The sequence below is a fragment of the Dermacentor andersoni genome, chromosome 3 (genome assembly GCF_023375885.2).
Source record: "Dermacentor andersoni chromosome 3, qqDerAnde1_hic_scaffold, whole genome shotgun sequence".
NCBI classification, from domain to species: domain Eukaryota; kingdom Metazoa; phylum Arthropoda; class Arachnida; order Ixodida; family Ixodidae; genus Dermacentor; species Dermacentor andersoni.
In genome coordinates, this window is record NC_092816.1 from 5,582,485 (window position 1) to 5,602,086 (window position 19,602).

Sequence of the window (19,602 nt, forward strand, 5' to 3'; positions counted from 1 at the left end):
CTCTTATAGCTTCTTATCAGCCTCGCTGTACTTAATTCGACCCTTATAAACTCTTATCTCTGCTTATTAACCTTATCAGAATTGCTTCGACTTATATAAGCACTCATCGTTCTTTAGCACCTATCCATTCGCCTCGAACCATTGTCAAGCCTGATGAGACCTATATAACCCTTAATAAATTTAAATTAAATTATGGGGTTTTACGTGCCAAAACCACTTTCTGATTATGAGACACGGCGTAGTAGAGAACTCCGGAAGTTTTGACCACCTGGGGTTCTTTAACGTGCACCTAAATCTAAGTACACGGGTGTTTTCGCATTTCGCCTCCATCGAAATGCGGCCGCCGTGGCCGGGATTCGATCCCGCGACCTTGCTCAGCAGCCCAACACCATAGCCACTGAGCAACCACGGTGGGTAATATAACTGTTCATCAATCCCTATCACACTTATTAACTCACTGAATGCTTATCTGTGTGTGCAGCGTGACGTGAACCGGATGAGCTCCCAGATATCGGTGGCATTTCGGGCAGTGAACGAACGCCCCAACAGAAGGCTCATCCCGCGAACGCCGAAAAGCATCGGGGATGTGGCATGTTTGGCATTAAATTTTCGCAAAATCTGAATTTCGCTAATGTGAACGATGCTCCAAGTCACCTCTACAAGTGGTCCTATAGATGGCTTCGATTTACCCGTCGCCAAATCTTTCAACAGAGCTTTCAAGAAATTGTTCTCCTTTGACATTTGTTTTGTACCACCGGTGCAACACATTCATGTGGCACAGGTATAATCACCTTCTGCAAACGTGAGTGTTTAGCACAGCGGTCAAAACAGTAATAGCCGCGTCTATAAGCACAAAACAAACACTTCGCAGTACAATTTTTAAAAATGTTCTCAAAAAGGGAGGCAAAAGGATACACTGCATCAACAATGGATACGAGTCTGGTTCCAAGTCTCGCTATGTCAATGCCTTGTGCAAGTACGTCATCATCATCATCAGCCTGGTTACGCCCACTGCAGGGCAAAGGCCTCTCCCATACTTCTCCAACTACCTCGGTCATGTACTAATTGTGGCCATGTTGTCCCGGCAAACTTCTTAATCTCATCCGCCCACCTAACTTTCTGCCGACCTCTGCTACGCTTAGCCTCCCTTGGAATCCATTCTGTAACTCTTAATGACCATCGGTTATCTTCCCTCCTCATTACGTGTCCTGCCCATGCCCATTTCTTTTTCTTGATTTCAACTAAGATATCATTAACTCGCGTTTGTTCCCTCACCCAATCTGCACTTTTCTTATCCCTTAACGGTACACCTATCATTCTTCTTTCCATAGCTCGTTGCGTCGTCCTCAATTTAAGTAGAACCCTTTTCTTAAGCCTCCAGGTTTCTGCCCCGTACGTGAGTACTGGTAAGACACAGCTGTTATAAACTTTTCTCTTGAGGGATAATGGCAACCTGCTGTTCATGATCTGAGAATGCCTGCCAAACGCACCCCAGCCGATTCTTATTCGTCTGATCATTTCAGTCTCATGATCCGGATCCGCAGTCACTACCTGTCCTAAGTAGATGTATTCCCTTACCACTTCCAGTGCCTCACTACCTATCGTAATGTGCTGTTCTATTCCGAGGCTGTTAAACATTATTTTAGTTTTCTTTAGATTAATTTTCAGACCCACCCTTCTGCTTTGCCTTTCCAGGTCAGTGAGCATGCATTGCAATTGGTCTCCTGAGTTACTAAGCAAGGCAATATCATCAGCGAATCGCAAGTTGCTAAGGTATTCTCCATCAACTTTTATCCCCAACTCTTCCCAATCCAGGTCTCTGAATACCTCCTGTAAACACGCTGTGAATAGCATTGGAGAGATCGTATCTCCCTGCCTGACGCCTTTCTTTATTGGGATTTTGTTGGTTTCTTTATGGAGGACTACGGTGGCTGTGGTGCCGCTGTAGGTATATTTAAGTATCTTTACATACGGCTCGTCTACACCCTGATTCCGTAATGCCTCCATGACTGCTAAGGTTTCGACTGAATCAAACGCTTTCTCGTAATCAATGAAAACTATATATAAGGGTTGGTTATATTCCGCACATTTCTCTATCACCTGATTGATAGTGTGAATATGGTCCATTGTTGAGTAGCCTTTACGGAATCCTGCCTGGTCCTTTGCTTGACAGAAGTCTAAGGTGTTCCTGATTCTATTTGCGATTCCTTAGTAAATAGTTTGTAGGCAACTGACAGTAAGCTGATCGGTCTATAATTTTTCAAGTCTTTGGCGTCCCCTTTCTTATGGATTAGGATTATGTTAGCGTTCTTCCAACATTCCGGTACGCTCAAGGTCATGAGGCATTGTGCATACAGGGTGGCCAGTTTTTCTAGAACAATGTGCCCACCATCCTTCAACAAATCTGCTGTTACCTGATCCTCCCCAGCTGCCTTCCCCCTTTGCATAGCTCCCAAGGCGTTCTTTACTTCTTCTGGCGTTACTTGTGGGATTTCAAATTCATCTAGACTATTCTCTCTCACATTATCGTCGCGGGTGATACTGGTACTGTATAAATCTCTATAGAACACCTAAGCCACTTCAACTATCTCATCCATATTAGTAATGATTTTGCCGGCTTTGCCTCTGAACGCATACATCTGATTCTTGCCTAGTCCTAGTTTCTTCTTCACTGCTTTTAGGCTTCCTCCGTTCCTGAGAGCATGTTCAATTCTATCCATATTATAGTTCCTTATGTCAGCTGTCTTACGCTTGTTGATTAACTTAGAAAGTTCTGCCAGTTCTATTCTAGCTGTAGGGATAGAGGCCTTCATACCTTGGCGTTTCTTGATCATATCTTTCGTCTCCTGCGATAGCTTACTGGTATCCTGTCTAACGGAGTTACCACCGACTTCTATTGCACACTCCTTAATGATGCCCATAAGATTGTCGTTCATTGCTTCAACACTAAGGCCTTCCTGAGTTAAAGCCGAAAACCTGTTCTGTAGCTTGATCCGGAATTCGTCTATTTTCCCTCTTACCGCAAACTCATTGATTGGCTTCTTGTGTACCAGTTTCTTCCGTTCCTTCCTCAAGTCTAGGCTAATTCGAGTTCTTACCATCCTGTGGTCACTGCAGCGCCCCTTGCCGAGCACGTCCACATCTTGTATGATGCCAGGGTTAGCGCAAAGTATGAAGTCTATTTCATTTCTAGTCTCGCCGTTCGGGCTCCTCCACGTCCACTTTCGGCTATCCCGCTTGCGGAAGAAGGTATTCATTATCCGCATATTATTCTGTTCCGCAAACTCTGCTAATAACTCTCCCCTGCTATTCCTAGTGCCTATGCCATATTCCCCCACTGCCTTGTCTCCAGTACCTTGGCATTGAAGTCGCCCATCAGTATAGTGTATATTGTTTTGACTTTACCGATCGCCGATTCCATGTCTTCATAGAAGCTTTCGGCTTCCTGGTCATCATGACTGGATGTAGGGGCGTAGACCTGTACAACCTTCATTTTGTACCTCTTATTAAGTTTCACAACAAGACCTGTGACCCTCTCGGTAATGCTATAGAATTCCTGTGTGTTACCAGCTATATTCTCGCTCCGTATGTTACCAGCTAGTTCTCGCCTCTCCGCTAAGCCCCGGTAGCACAGGACGTGCCCGCTTTTCAGCACTGTATATGCTTCTTTTGGCCTCCTAACTTCACTGAGCCCTATTATATCCCATTTACTGCCCTCTAATTCCTCCAATAGCACTGCTAGACTCGCCTCACTAGATAACGTTCTAGCGTTAAACGTTGCCAGGTTCATATTCCAATGGCGGCCCGTCCGGAGCCAGGGATTCTTAGCACCCTCTGCTGTGTCGCAGGTCTGACGGCCGCCGTGGTCAGTTGCTTCGCAGCTGCTGGGGACTGAGGGCCGGGGTTTGATTGTCGTGTTCATATAGGAGGTTGTGGCCAACTACTGCACCAGGGTGGCCAATCTTGCTCTGGTGAGGGAGTGCGTTACCGGTTCTGGTCACCGGGATCAGGCCACACTCCAGGCCTGTTTATGCAATCTTATCAACACGCGGATTTTTTTTTTCTTTTTTTTTTTAATCCGGTGGAAAATTGCGCGGCACCGGGATTCGAGCCATGGACCTCTTGGACGCGAGGCGGGTGTTCTACCTCTACGCCACCGCTGTACCTCTACCACCGCTCCACCGCTGCAAGTACGTATTATATTCTGAATCAATACTATATACGAAGATCAAAAAGTGAGTATTTAGCCCAGTGGGTAAGACACTCGGCCTCTGAGCGTGGGGTCGTAGGTTCAAGACTTACCGCCGCCAACGTTGTTGCTTTCGAATTTATGTCCTTTTATGCAGTAATTTCTTCATGGCGATTCGTTTTACGCGACGGATCGACGTGTTTCGTCGTTGGGCAGGCGTAGAAATGTATACGCATTTAAATGTTCTTACGCTAACGATGTTCGTAAGAGCCGGCCGCTCGTGGTGTAGTGGCGAAGGCAGCGGAGCAGCTTAGCGCATTCGGCCCCGGACGTGAATTTCTACGCGGAATGGATGCTCCGAAACAAACAGCGAGGCAAAGTGAGTAGCCATGTCTCGGCCACTGATGTGACCCGCATCGAAGTTACTCGGGCAGACCGGAAGTGCAAGTACCACTAATCTGCGAATATGACTTTTGCAAAAGCATCGCAACCATTGTAATAAATTTACTTATGAGGAAGCTTTAGCTCAGGTACACCTATCTGTAAATACATGTAAAAAGAGAATTCGTTTTTCTCGGCAACCATTGCACAAAATTTCGCGAGGTTTGTTGCATTTAAAAGAAATACTTAAATTCTAGTGATTGCTGGTTTCGAATTCTTTATTTACATTGTCAATTTCTTATTAAAACTTAGCAAAACTCCAAAATTTTCAGAAAACGAAACTATCAAGTTTAGCACTCTGCACCTCACCAATGAAAAGCGATATCACAATTCCGTGAATTGCATATAATAGTAAATCTAAATCAGACAAAATTCGTATGTCCAACATGAATTTCAAAAATATTTGGTAATATGAAAATACTGATTTTTCAGAACCCTTAAACACAATGTAACAAGTTCACGTAATATATAAATTGACACATCGAATTTGTCCGCTTTGAATGATTCAATGGACGCCGCTGACAGAACCGTTATGCCTGTTCTTGATGCAGAGCTATTAATTTGTAAACTTCGTGCTAGTATTTTTTCACTCTTGCGAATTTTTGCAAATATTTTTAACAATATTCAGGCCCTAAGTCGGAATTCCGCTTCCGACAGTCACTAGAATTTAATTTTCTCTCTCAAATGCAGCAAATTTGATTAAAATCGGTAGAGAGGTTATCTCAGAAAAACGTTTTCGTGTTTTACATGTATCTGAATAGGCCGCGTCGGAGTTGGGCCCGAGATAAAGCTTCCTCGTAATATACAAATTAACACACCAAATTGATCTGCTTTAGATGCACTATTAGCTGCAATTTACAGAATTGTGATGTCGTGTTTCATTACTGAATCGCAGAGTTATAAGCTCGATAGGCTAGTTTTCTAGAAATTTGCAATTTTCCCCCAATCTTTATTAAAGGTTCGACGGCCTAAACGAAAATTCACTCCCAGCAGTCACTAGATCTTTCTTTTTCTTTACAATGCAACAAACCTCATAAAATGTTGTGCAGTGGTTGCCGTGAAAAGCGATTTCTGCTGTCTCACCTGTTTAGGTAGGAGCCCCCGAGCTAAAGCAGGGTGATCCCGATCTTACCTTCGCTCTGCACAAGGTATGATCGGTATGCACGTGCCGGGGGTTCTCGTGCGCGCGCGAATACGTGTACGAAAGGATGACATTTCGATCTCGTTACATCAGGTCGCAGTTTTGCGGCAGGCGAACGACAAAGAAGGGGCTCCACGAGCTGTCAATTTTGTGGGTTTTTTTTTCTCTCTTCCTTTCGAAGATTTGCACACAGCTTCGTGAGGCAGCGCGCGTTTCGCACTGCGACAAGACAGACTGTTCGGAGGAGGCCGTCCATAAGCACACGCCCGTCCGTCGAGGTGCGAGGCGAGCTTTCTCAGAGGCTTCCGCACGCGTCACGAGACGCAAATCGCCGGTTCGGCTTCCCCGGGGTTTCGAAGGCCTGGCGATGGCTGCCAACCAGGAATGCCGAGCCCGTTTTAAGAACTCGCACACGCCGTAAAAGTTCGTGCAGGCGACCGCACTGCGCCAGAGGTCGCGAGCTTTGCTCCAACATCATTACGGCCCTTTCTTTCTCGGTTAGTACGCGCATCTCTGTCCCGTCCGCGAATATTCAATCGGAAAACGATCTGGCCTCTCGCGCGAGGACATTTACGAGCCATTAGGCGGCGGCGCTGCTGGCGAGGACCGCCGCCGATGTCGAGGAGCGCCGGTGCCGGAACGCGCGAGCAGGCGCGAACAACAGGAGCGGGCTAGCTGCACGCGCAGACGAAAACAGCGCAAACGGCGGGATTTTCTCGAAGAGAGGAATCTCATTTGTATTGTAGATTTCTATCAACTCTATGTGAATTGAGCGCTTGATGCCAGAACTACTTGAAAGATGAATTTCGTGTGTTATGCGTATATACGCATAACATAACATAATATAGTAGTGCTTTTGTGGTACAGATGTACGTGGACTCTTAGTGCATATGGGTCGCTTTTCCTGGTTTGGTTTGTTTTTCTTTTAATTACATCTATTTTTGTAGACCTCTTGTGTTTGTGTGTTCGTGACATGTGGGTACGTATTTCACAACTGTTTATTGGGGTAGCCGCCTCTAATGCAGACTAAATTTCGATCAGGGCGCAGTTATTAAAAAAAAATTCACCGCTGACTCCGGCACCAAGTCAAACCAGAGAAGTGTCCTCGCTAAAGCGCTGCACGAAGCCAAGAACACGTCTTCGGAAAAGGACGTGCTGGAGACGTTGGCTAAGAAGTACCTGCCGCTCAAAACTGTGGCTGATGAGGCGGCATACCCTGTATACAAAGGGAAGCCGAACACCGCGCTGGACGAGCCTTTCAAAATCAGTGAAATCAGCCGCGCCCTACACGACCTCAATGGTAGGTCAGCACGCGGCCCGGATCACATTAACAACAAGGCTCTCAGAAACCTAGAGGAAGCATCGATCTAGTTTCTCACAGATGAGGTAAATCGGATTTGGGAGGAGGGAATTGTACCGGAAGAATGGAAGTTGGCGAATGTCATACTAATCCCAAAGCCCAGTAAACCGCCGAGCTTGGACTACCTCCGCCCCATCTCACTGACGTCATGTGTAGGGAAGGTGGCCGAGCACGCCATCCATAACAGAATTGCTGAGTATATCGAGACCAACGACCTCTTCCCTCACAACATGATAGGCTTCATGCCAGGCCTCTCCACCCAGGACGCCATGAAGCTTATCAAGATCCAAATCCTGGAACGCTGCACTCGGGGCACGAGAGCCATCCTTGGTTTGGACCTGGAGAAGGCCTTTGATAACATCCGTCACGAGTTCGTCCTCGACGCCATCTCCAAGCTCGACCTGGGCTCATCCTTCCATGCCTTCGTCAGATCTTTCTTGAGCAAACGATGCGCCATCCTCAAGGCTGGAGATTTGCAATCGGAGAAAATGGAGCTGAGCAGAAGAGGCACCCCTCAGGGGTCAGTCATCTCACCGCTCCTCTTCAACATCGCAATGGTCGACCTCTCAAGATACCTAGGCAAGGTCCGGGACATCGGCCACACTATCTACGCGGACGACATCACTGTCTGGTGCGCGGGTGGCAGTGACGGACAAGTCGAAGCCGCTCTCCAGGAAGCTGTCGACACTACAGAGCGCTTTCTGACCGACACGGGACTCCGGTGCTCCCCAAAGAAATTGGAGCTCCTTCTCTACAGCCCAACAAGAAAGGGCCGCAAGCCACAGAACTGGAAACCACCCACTGAAATTGACATTAATCTCTACACCAAGTGCGGAGATCCCATTCCCAAAGTCGCGTCCATTCGAATCTTGGAAATGACAATCGAAGAGGCGGGCACGAATAGCATCACCATTCACAAACTAGCAAAGAAGACGGATAGCGCCATCGGTATAATCAGGCGTGTAGCTAACAGAAGGAGAGGTCTGAGCGAAGAGAATCTGATAAGGCTAGTCCACGCCTTCTTGTTATGCCATTTTACGTACATAGCGGCCATGTACATCTGGAAGAGGGCCGAGCGAGACAAGCTAAATGCCATGATAAGGAGGGGGATCAAGAGCGCGCTCGGACTACCAAACTACACACGCACCGACCGACTCCTGCAGTTGGGTATTCAAAATACCGTGGAAGAAATTGCAGAAGCACAAGAATGGGCACAGATTCTCAGGCTCTCCGGCACCAGGACGGGCAGACGACTCCTAACTGAGATGGGCGTCCCCTCGGCCACTGTCGAAGACGCCTACCAGGGCCTTCCGAAAGAGCAGAAAGATAACATCATCATATCTCCCGCCCCGCGCAATATGCATCCCCAGCGCAACGTAGAAAGAAGGAAGGCCAGGGCGGTGGCGCTCCTACGCCGCGCAACAGAACTCCCTGGCGGCAGCTGCTTCGTTGACGCGGCCCAGAATGGCAACAACAACAATTTCACGGTAGTGTTAATCAACCACAGGGGTTCGACCGTTAACGCCGCTTCGGTACGAAGCACGTCATCGCGTGCGGCGGAGCAAGTGGCCATTGCCTTGGCCCTCCTCGATGACAAACATGCCAATATCTTCAGCGACTCCAGAGCAGCCATCCGCGCCTTCAGCGTTGGCGGCGTGTGTAAGGAAGCCTGTCGCATCCTCGACGGCAAAAGCATCGCCACCCATACTCTCACGTAGTTCCCCGCTCACATGGGATCCATCATGGGAGGCCCCACAAACCTCAACGAGCTGGCCCACTCCAAGGTGCAAGGTCTCGCTTTCCGCGACCACGGAGAACTCCAACGCCGGCCCGCAGTGGTGGAGAACAGAGATCAACCGACCACATACAACGAAATTGCGCAGCACTTTTATCTCGGCTGGAGAGACTTTCCCCTTCCACACAAGAAGTTAAATAGAGCACAGGCATTGACCCTCAGAATATTGCAAACAGGCTCATATCCCAGCCCGGCTTTATTCCACAAGCTTTATCCCGACACCTATGCCACTAGTTCTTGCAGGCACTGCAATGACATCGCTAGCCTAGACCATATGCTCTGGCGTTGCCTCTCGTTACAAGGCACAGAACAAATCAATGAGGACAAGTGGCTCTCCGCTATCAAGAGCCCCGATGCTGGGGCGCAACTATGGGCTGTCCAGAGGACCCACGATGCGGCGGTCGAGCATGGCCCGACTGTCCCAACGAGGGAGCGGCCCGAAGCGCGCTGCGTCGCGTGCCTCAGGACCTTCATTAAAGTTTTGCATCCATTCAACCGACGATTACGATACACTCTAATGCAAAATTTGGGCGCAGCTCTATATGTGTTTCTATTTGGCGACATACTGAGGCAAAGAATTTGAGAGAGACATGCAGCACAGTCGGTGTTCGTCGAAAATCTGATCTGCGGGTTGCAAGCGCGTAGGCTTTTACACATGACTCGACGAAGGTTCCAGTGTAATCGCTGGCGCGGCGTGGCTTCCACAGAGTACTACACAATTCGCGTGGCGCATACAGTCAGATTACAAAACAATCGCAAACCATGGCAATTGAAACAAGCGCGAACGAGACCAAACGAGGCAAACTAAACAAGCGCGAGCGAGAGCTGACGCCAGCAGACGATGTACGAAACGAGCGGTCAGGCTGGGACCAGTTAGGGCCGATTTACGCTCGAGCCGCCCATCGCCGCAAGCCGCACCGCACGCTTGCGGTCGCGCGAAAAATTGCACTTATCCAGCACTTGTGCACAAATTACCATTTATACTGTGTGCACAGTGTATACATTACACATTGTAAACCGAAATTTGTGCACAAGTGTTTGATACGTGCAATTTTTCGCGCGACCGCACGCATGCGGTGCGGCTTGCGGCGATGGGCGGCTCGAGCGTAAATCGGCCCTTAAGGCCGATCCAGACGACGGACCAAGTCTGCGGGCCGATCGGTCACGTGACGCGACGTCACAGCCCGCCGCGGTCTGGTCTGGCGCAGAGCACATCCACACGGCGGTCTGCCATGGCAGACGGCAGAGCAGACCAACCAGCTACACTAACGCTTTTTCGCGTTATCATTGCCATCATTCCGGCTCGAGTTCCACAAAGCCGGGAACTGCTCAACGAGGGATACAAAATAAGAAACCTCCTCGTCACTCCAAAAGGACACGGTGTTTAAAAAATATATCTGCTGCACGCATGTGTAGGCGGAACGGCGGACATGAAACGACTGGCTTTCGCTGAGCCGAAAACTAGACTTGATTTGGCTGAAGACACTCTGTTGCCGGACAACATTCGTTGCCTACGCCGAAATCGCTGCGGTTTGCATGTGGTCCGCCGCCAAAACTGAAGTGGGAAAAGCCTCGGCGATTCGTTGGACCGCGAGGGCCGCGGCAAGGTCGATTCAAATAGGTCGCGAAGCTTCGGGCGAAAAGCGGTTCAGTACAGATTGTCACCGGCATCAGCATGGGGGGTTATGGGAGCAGCGATTGAAGCGCGACTATGTTTGGAGGGAACAAACATTGGGAAAGAAAAACGCGTTTTTTAATTCAAACGAGACACAGTTAGATTCATTCAACGAAAATAAAATTCCTAGACAATTTTATACATTCGTGCCGAGTTAAGAAAATACAAGTTTAATTTTATTATTAATAATAAATGCGTTCCTTTTCAGCGCCCATCGCTACAGGGACCGTTGACGCCACTATCACTCGCAATGCAATGCACGACTTGAAATGGGCAGAAAGGCGCACTCGTATCACCTGTTGAAATACGCCCCCCTCACAGTTTGTGCTTTCTTGCTTGTCAAAGTTTGTCTGAATTCGGTGACGCGGGTAGCTTCATTTCTTCTTAATGTGTTCAGTCAAAAGTAGTGAGTTACGACCGCCAGATAATTGCGTAGTTGTTTTCGTGCGACTGCGCTGGCCGACGGGCTTGGCATCCAACAATAGGACCAGCACCCTACACCTAAAGCTTTCATCGGCCTCCAAAGAAAGTATGTTCTGTGCAGGGATGCGATTTCGACGACCGTATGGCTGGCCTTTTCCTGCATCGCTTTCCACGCTGAAAGCTCGAAACGCTCATCAAGTCGAATGGCGGGGCATTTGAATATATAGCTCCAAAGGAAGAACAACAAAACAAATTTCGCGCCTTCGAAAACAAAATGACACGTCACTTCTGCTTTTAACGGACATGATGTCACATTATTTTTTCTTCCGCCGGAAGTGTTCCCACCACATACAGATGGCGCTAAGCCCCATGGACCGCCGATGGACCCCCATGATTTGAACGTATGGGCTCCTACGGAAGCTTCGCTACCAGGTATGTTTACCTTGGCCACGGTCCTGCGCGGGCCAACGGCGGTCCGCACGAACTGGTGACGTCCTATCACGTGGTGCGCGGACCGCGGTCCAAAAGAGCTATTTAGTCCGTCGTGTGGATCGGCCTTTAAGGCCGACCCACACGACGGACCAAATTTAAGGCCGATCCACACGACGGACCAAATAGCTATTTTGGACCGCGGTCCGCGTATCACGTGATAGGACGTCACCAGTTCGTGCGTACCGCTGTTGGCCCGCGCAAGACCGCGGCCCTGGCGGTCCAACAAATCGCCGAGGCTTTTCCCGCTTCAGTTTTGGCGGCCCGCGGACCGCATGCAAACCGCAGCGATATTGGCGTAGCCAACGAGTGTTGTCCGGCAACAGAGTGTCTTCAGCCAAATCCAATCTAGTTTTCGGCTCAGCAAAAGCCAGTCAAGCCAGTCGTTTCATGTCCGCCGTTCCGCCTACACGTGCATGCGGCAGATATATTTTTTAAACACCGTGTCCTCTTGGAGTGACGAGGAGGTTTTTTTTTATTTTGTATCCCTCGTTGAGCAGTTCCCGGCTTTGTGGGACTGGATCCGTAATGATAACAATGATAACACTCTGGCCGAGAGTGTAGCTGGTTGGTCTGCTCCGCCGTCTGCTATGGCGGTCCGCCGTGTGGATGTGCTCTGCGCCGGACCGGACCGCAGCGGGCCGTGACGTCGCATCACGTGACCGATCGGCCCGCAGACTGGGTCCGTCGTCTGGATCGGCCTTCACGAGTACGCGTCGAGCGGTTGAGCGTGCTTGCATGACGCGTTTTTCGTGCGCACGTCACTGAAGGGTCGCCACACTGCAGGTTACAAAGCATTATTCATTAAACGCACATTAGAAGCATTACGAACAAGGCGTCACAGGTAGACGAAGACTCGAAGTGATCAACAGATGGCGATTAGGGGAGGATTTTTTCCTTGGAGTCGTCGTTTGGACAAGGAAACTCGTCTTAGCCAGCGCATGCAACGTGAGCTTCCCTGGGTAGCGATATAAAAAGGATGCAACACAATTAATCAGTTGGTTCATGTCCGCGAAGCAGCCTTCGTAGCATGTGCGGTCATGCACTGTCTGCAAATAAAGCTCGAGACGGCAGCGCCGTTTATTAGCGTCTGCCTGTACCGTAACATAACTCGATGCGAATGAGCAGGAAAATCCCGGCTATTCCTCGAGCGACGAAGCGCATTCTGCTATGTTCGAGCATGTTTATGTGCGCTCTGAGGCCGGGATTAAAGGTGTCGAATTTCCCTCGTTGTTATCTCTGATCACGCAAAGTTGACGACGTGAATTGTATTCGAAAACTATTATCGTTGACAAATAGCCCCTATTGGATTCCACGGCCACATCGAATACGACAATATCCAACTCATATAAGCAAACAGTTATAGAACTGCGCACACAAACTATCACAGAGAGAGCGCGCACAAGGACTGCGCCTGTCCTTGTGTGCTCTCCCTCTGTGGTCGTTTTTTTTGCGCAGCTATAAGACTGCTTGCTAATACTCACCCAACAAGAAGTTCTTCTGAGCATATAAGCAATCAACGCGGAGTAACAGCGTTCCCGATTCGTGTGGACGACAACCCAAGAAAGCGGATCGAACGGCGGCGTCAGCTGCTCCCACTTTGTTACCCTAACGCGTACGCCCATGACGGACGAATGCTTCCAGCGCTGTTGGTCAGCGCAGCGCCGGGTGGCGGAAACGGGACGTCCGAGGTTGGTGCGTTGGAAGCACCGCGTTTTCCGAAACTGGCTCGGCCACTTAAGGAACGTTCGCTGAGCACTAGACTATAGGCTGACTTCGCGAGATTTCCTTCCAATTCGAATGGCATTCTTTAGATTGAAAGACCACTCTTGTTTTTTCCTGCTATCAAACTAGCTACCTAACCACGTACTCCACCAAAATGTGGGCCGACCTCAAATATAATGCAGCCAGATAATATCCGCCGATGCCGAACTTAGTGCAGTCTAAAATGTGCTGCGTTTGCATGGGTATACGAGCCGCTCTTCGACGAGCCTTCTCGACTACAAATTGGAAATGTACCACTGGGTATGTGCTGCTAAGACTACATTTAATGGGAGGAATTCCAACATGCTGCTTGACAGGTGAACGACGCAGGCTGGCACGGCAGCCATCGGAGCACATTTGTGCGTGCGTGTGCGCAGGGAAGACAAAGCGAGACAAATTGAAAAGAAGAACGGCCGTCTGCTCCCTCACTTCGCCCGAGGGCCCGCACTCGGTGGCTGGAAATGCCGTCCCGGAAAGGCGTGCGCTTCAGCGACAGGAAAACGAGGGATGAATAGAAAAAAAAAAAAGAAGGGGGATTACAGTTTATTTCTCGTTCCTGAGCGCCGCCATCTATTTGCGGCTCCTATCTCTATTCGGCATTAAACGTGCCATCGCCGCGTGAAACTTGTTCTTCGGTGATTCGTTTTCTTTCTTTTCTCAGCGCGCGCGCTTTGTGCCCGTGGGTATCTTCATAACGAGATGCGACGCGCCGCTGACGTTTTTGACAGCGGGCGCATAGAGGGCGGCGCTCGATACTCGGCGACGACCAAACAGGCACAGCTGCCGGTTAGGCTACGCACGCACGTTAGTTGAAACGTAAATGGACAACCAATAAAATGAACACCACGCGATCATAGTGAACAACACTGCGATGTCAGCACCGAGCTGGAATATTTGCACTGAAGCCTCTCTCGCCAGCCAGCGCCCTCCTGCTCCTCATCACGTTGCTTTCTCGTTTTCTTTTATACGCGCCTCGTTGAGCGCTCCTCGCTGAATTTTCGATTCGCGGTTCTTGCAAGTGGGCGCGTGCATTCCGTGCGCCCTTTTTGATGCGCGGACGCGCGTCGAGAGATCACGTCGCCTTCGGCCGCCGCGCGTAACTTGGCCGCCTCGGCGCAAAGAGGGCGCCGAAGGAGGCGACCAGGTCACCGCGGAAACCAGAGCTGCGTAAATGCTAATATGCTGCGAACGTGGCCATTGAGCGCTCGAGTCCCAGCCATAGTTGTGCTAAGCATCTTACTCTAATGCGTAAAAGGGCAGCCGCCCTAATTGAGCGGCAACCCCACTGAGAGAACAAAAACCAAATGTCCACCACGTTTCGCTGGATGTGGGAAAAGGCATAGGGAATTCTCAATCTGCGCTTTAATCTATTGTGTGCATGGGATGTGATGTGTGCAGACACACGCAGACTGGACGCGTGCAGCGCGGTATTCCTGTTACGTACCGGTCACCACAAAAACCTGCAGGCCACTTTCTTTCTTTCTTTCTTTCTTTCTTTCTTTCTTTCTTTCTTTCTTTCTTTCTTTCTTTCTCAGTGTTTCGAGGTTTGGAGAGCGCAGCCAAGGCTGGTGTCACGTCACATTCGTAAAACTACGTACAAATCTGAAGCTGTGTTAAAATTACTTTAAGCAAACTCAAACAATGTAAAATGACTTATGTGTGTTCCCACGTTCTTGCGACACAACGCCGCATTACTTTTATGAATTAGGCAGTTAAATAAAATCATCGCATAAAGTGCACAAATGTAACACTTCCACGAGGGTGTCTCCGTGACCAGCTGGAAGATAACAGCCAGGCTAGAGTGTCCATATTTGCTGTTTTCCCCTGTCCTATATTAATGCGTATAGGTGCAGTACGCACCACAAATCCGCCCTTGCATCGACGAGAACGTTCGCTTGCGTGGCAGTAAGCAACGCCGCCTTCGCAGAGTACTGTTGCGCGTGTGTCCAAGAGACGAGTCGTCACGTCACAGTCACGTGGGAAACCTCGCCGCACATCAACGAGTGTCGCTCGCAGCGTTTCTGTCCAGCCAGACCCGCCTCGCGCACTGAGCCCGACCCGCTGCCAGCGACTCGCGCAGCAGCGCGCGTGCGAGCTTTCCCTCCGAGCTTCGGGACAATGGAGCGTGGGAAAGCGGCATTCGGGGCACGCGCGGCCGTAATGAACTCCTGCGGAGACAGGCGAGGATTGTTTTCGGGCCTCCCCGTTATGGCAGCAATTAGCTGTGACAACCGGCGCGCTGTGATGGCGCGCGCGCGACTCCGCGGGCGTCCTCCGACGTGCACGCGCTGTCGAAGAAGTTGCGCCTGCGTGTGCAACTAAGAAAGTCGCGATCGGGGCAGCTGCGCAGAAGAATCAGACATCCTTTGAGATTAGAACAGCTAGAGGCATTTTTATTTCGCGTTTCGTTTATGTTACCTAATACTGTATAAAAATGCGCACTCTTTCTTAATTCACAGAGGCGTACATGTTGTACCGTCCTCCTGCCTGAATTCTACACGACATTGTGGATCAAGATGAACCAAGCATACTTGGCACACAGGCAGCTCACACCACGGTGGTTTCAGAAATTTCGCCTCCGATGAGAAAATAAAAGATGAATCAGTTTAAACCTATTTTCTTTCTGTTATGGAAACAGTGCGTCGTTCCTGGCAAGCAAACGATACCGTTTTGCAAATTTTCGGTCTCCTCTCTGCCGCGTCCGCCCACGATTAAGCGAAGAAACATTCGACGGCCACCCATCCTTCTCGGATCGGGAAACGGCGCGCCTTCATCGCCGCCACGAACGCCGCTCAGTGCACGTGCCGGGGCTCACTTAAGGGCCATCAGTGTTTCCGCTTGTTCTCTCAGATGTCCCGCTTCAGCGCCAACTGGAAAAAGCGCAGACTTAAGCACCTCGGTGCAAATCGGGATACCAATTCTCTCGCAGCATTGCGCCAGAATGGAACAAGTCCCTGGGTTGCATTCGGCTGTCACGACACGTTGGCAATTTCGAGCGAGCCTCTTACAAGCTTGGCTCGACAGCGAGTCTCTGTCAGCGAGGAAAGAGCCGACGCTGCACTGCGGCGATATGTGCGCGTTCATACTTTCGAGCGGAGACGTCGCCGTGAGACGGGTGAAAGCGTGCGAGCGTGAGCTGGCGAGCGCGCTTCCATCTCGCGTGCGCGACCGAGGAACGCAGCTCGGATGCGTGCCCTCTCCTGTGGCGCTAGGAGGCGCGTTCTTCTCCGGCGGCGCCTCGATACCCTCCTCACCCGCCACCCCGTACAGAGTGGACACAACCGTGGCGTCTACTACGGCGTTGGCCACGCGGACGCCGTCGTAGACGCCGGACGCCGTAGGGACGCGTTGCCGGCGCTCGCGTGTCTTGGAAGCAGCCTGCGACGTGGCCAAAGTGTGCGCCCACGCGGGCCTCATCTTCAAAGCGATCTGCGATGTTTGCCGAGTGGGCGTAATGCCGATAGCTTCGTATGCGCTGTGCTTTCGACGTTTCGTTCGCGTTCAAGCGACATATGCACGGCGGTCAATCGGCTCGCGGCTGCTGCCTCGATTCCTAACTCCAGCGCTTTCACACAGTTTCCGCTGTAATCGAGAGATGTGTGTTCATGTTTACCTGTGCGCGCCTGACAGCGTGCTGGTTAATTTAGTTAAAATACGTTGACGGGCTAGTTGGTTTGAATCCATGATAAAATGTGCAAGCGCGACTGAACAAGGACGCAGAAAGAAGCACAAACACAAGGACAGCGCTGTCTCCGTGTGTTCGTTTCTTTGTACGCCTTCGTTGAGTCACGCTTACGCATTCTATGATTGTTAACTTAGTTAGTAAGTCAATGTTTACAAACTACTATCGTTACTTCGTACAGCTATCTACTAATTAGCTGTCGCAATCGGTGCTTCGCCTTTGCAACAGAACTGCGAATTTTTCGCTCACGATCAACTAGCCGGTAGAAAATTGTGGTTGCACGTCACTTAACCCGACAAGGCCCGAAACAGTGTCGCCGCGCAACTGTTCGCGCTCGTCGACGCCATGAGGGAGCCAGGCAAGTCGCTCCATCGCACCGTAGACGTCGCAATATAGAGACTAATTCACTCTTAAGCCACCGTAGAAATCCACGCGTCACTCCGCAGTGTCAGAGCCATTAGAACATTTTAGTTAATCCCTGCTATAGTGACAAACACTATCCTAATCAACGTCCTCACACTTGCTGAGCAGAAATGTTGGTGGAAAGGACGTTCGTACGGGGCCTTTCTTCGATTTGCAAGAAACTAAGTTCAGCTATTGCTAACGTATCGCGGTCCTTTAGCCACAAAATATGGTAACTGAATTTAATCAGACTGACTCACGAACCCTACTGTCGCGAATAATATCCGAAGACCAGCAGGCCCACACACACACAAATAAAAAAAATTAAATGATTCGGAGTTCTGGTACGCGTTTTCATCGAACGTCATCAATGAGGCAAACAGTCGAGGGAACCGACTCGCTCGGTGGGTCGTATGTTGTTCTTGGCAGCTTCAAACACCGCACAGACACGAGGGGCGGCCGCGGGATCTGAACGGTGCGCGCTCGCCTGCCGGGTCTCCAAATGCGACCCTTGCCTAGACCTCCAATTAGCCTAATGCGGGAGCTCGACATTTGGAGTCCGCAAAAAAGCTATCTACTACGGGATACGCCCGATGGGAGCAAACAGGCACCGCGATCTGCGATTTAATGTCCTTCCTCGCTGCAGCCTCGTTAGGAACACGTAAGTAGCCTCGTAACGTTCACCGCGACTTCCTCAACGTGCCGCGCGGGGGCTTCACACACGCCAGATGAGTGGCGCCGCGGCCTCTCCTGACCTGCATGGGCTCCGTATCGATGCTGCCGAGGCGGAGCCACGCTTCGCTTCTACCGTTAGCGGTGCAAGCGTTCTGCGCAAAGCATTCGGTGAATTGACTGACCGACTGACTTGTCGACTTATTGCCCTGCCCTACTGAAAAAGGTAGCACTAGAATAATTTCGTGTTTTCCATATCAACCTTATGCAAATTACACGTAATTTACATACAACATACAGATTCCGTAAGAATTGTACAGCCGTGGAAGTGAACACACGTGAACACACAACTGGTTTCGCTCCATGCACGAGACTGGAGAATTCGGATTGGTCCGTTACAGGACACCAACTACACTCAGCCGGCCGCGCGATTACGAGCTTCGCACCTGTGCTCTTCTTGGTCACGGCAGCTCGATTATATATACAGGCCGGCAAACCCTCAGAGAATAACCGCTTCGAGAGGCTCTGTGCAGAGCTGCACGGCGTTGTTCGTTTCCTCGGAACCAAAATAGCTTTGTTTGAGGGCACCTGTCAGCTGTTGTTGCCTCGCTCAAGTGCACGATTACGAAGCTTGGTCGCGAGACTGACGCCCCGTTACCGTAGCTATCTTCGTCACCTCGACCACGCACGAGCAGACGCGTTCTGGAGCGGCAGCCGCGTTGACACCCTGTTTGCATGTCTGATGATGGCTGGCTTTCATGCCACCTCGTGCTCACACCACCCCGTGTACTTGGCTGTTACTTCCTTTTCTACAGCGAAGCTGTTTACGGCTAGGGTCCCGTGCATTTCACTTCTGCATGTACAAAAACCGTGGACCGATCCCGGAGATAGTGCAATAGCGGCCCACCTGCGGCGGAGGCGAAGCAGGGTTCAAGCACTGCGCGAACTTCCATAAGTAAAACTTATTGTGCGCAACAAACAGGGACGAAGAATAGAAGAAACACAAGGACGAGCGTTGTTTCTTCTATTCTTCGTCCCTGTTTGTTGCGCACAATAAGTTTTAAGATGAATTTGTTCCAACTAGGCCGACTCGCAGTCTTGCTTCCATAAGTAAGTTTAATTTCTTGGGTCGAGATAGAACCCGTATCAGATATTAGGCTGAGAAGAACAGATACTACACTTTGACCAGCGTCGGCCATGCCTCTCTTTGTCGGCGTTCCAAGTGCTTTCCTTTCCTTCCGCTCCCCCGTGGTGGCGGTCTCGTCGAAACGTCACGCGTGTCTAGTTTCCTCCGGCTCGTCGGGGCGGCGGTCCCGTCGTCCACGCGAATGTATAGAAAAATCGTGATAAATGAGTTTGTACCTTTGTTGAAAATTCTGTCACCTCTGTCCCTCGTGCTAAACAGAAAAGCTTCGCTGGTCATCCACCTTCACAGAGTGGAAATGATTTTTCGTCCGTCATTGCGTCCGCGTGTCCGTAACTGATAGATTACGCTCGAGACATCGTCTTTTTCCCACACTATTCCGCGTCCTCGCTGGCACGTCCACTAGACGCCGGATGCAACGCTGC

General features: G+C 50.3%; 1 protein-coding gene and 1 pseudogene across 3 annotated transcripts in view; both read right to left on the reverse strand.

Annotated features, from left to right (window-relative positions):
* Rbp6 (RNA-binding protein 6) overlaps nt 1-19,602 on the reverse strand; it is a 1,068,785-nt gene that overhangs the window by 973,552 nt on the left and 75,631 nt on the right. The gene's annotated exons all lie outside the window — the stretch shown is intronic.
* LOC126521029 (U2 spliceosomal RNA) lies at nt 19,087-19,232 on the reverse strand (annotated as a pseudogene).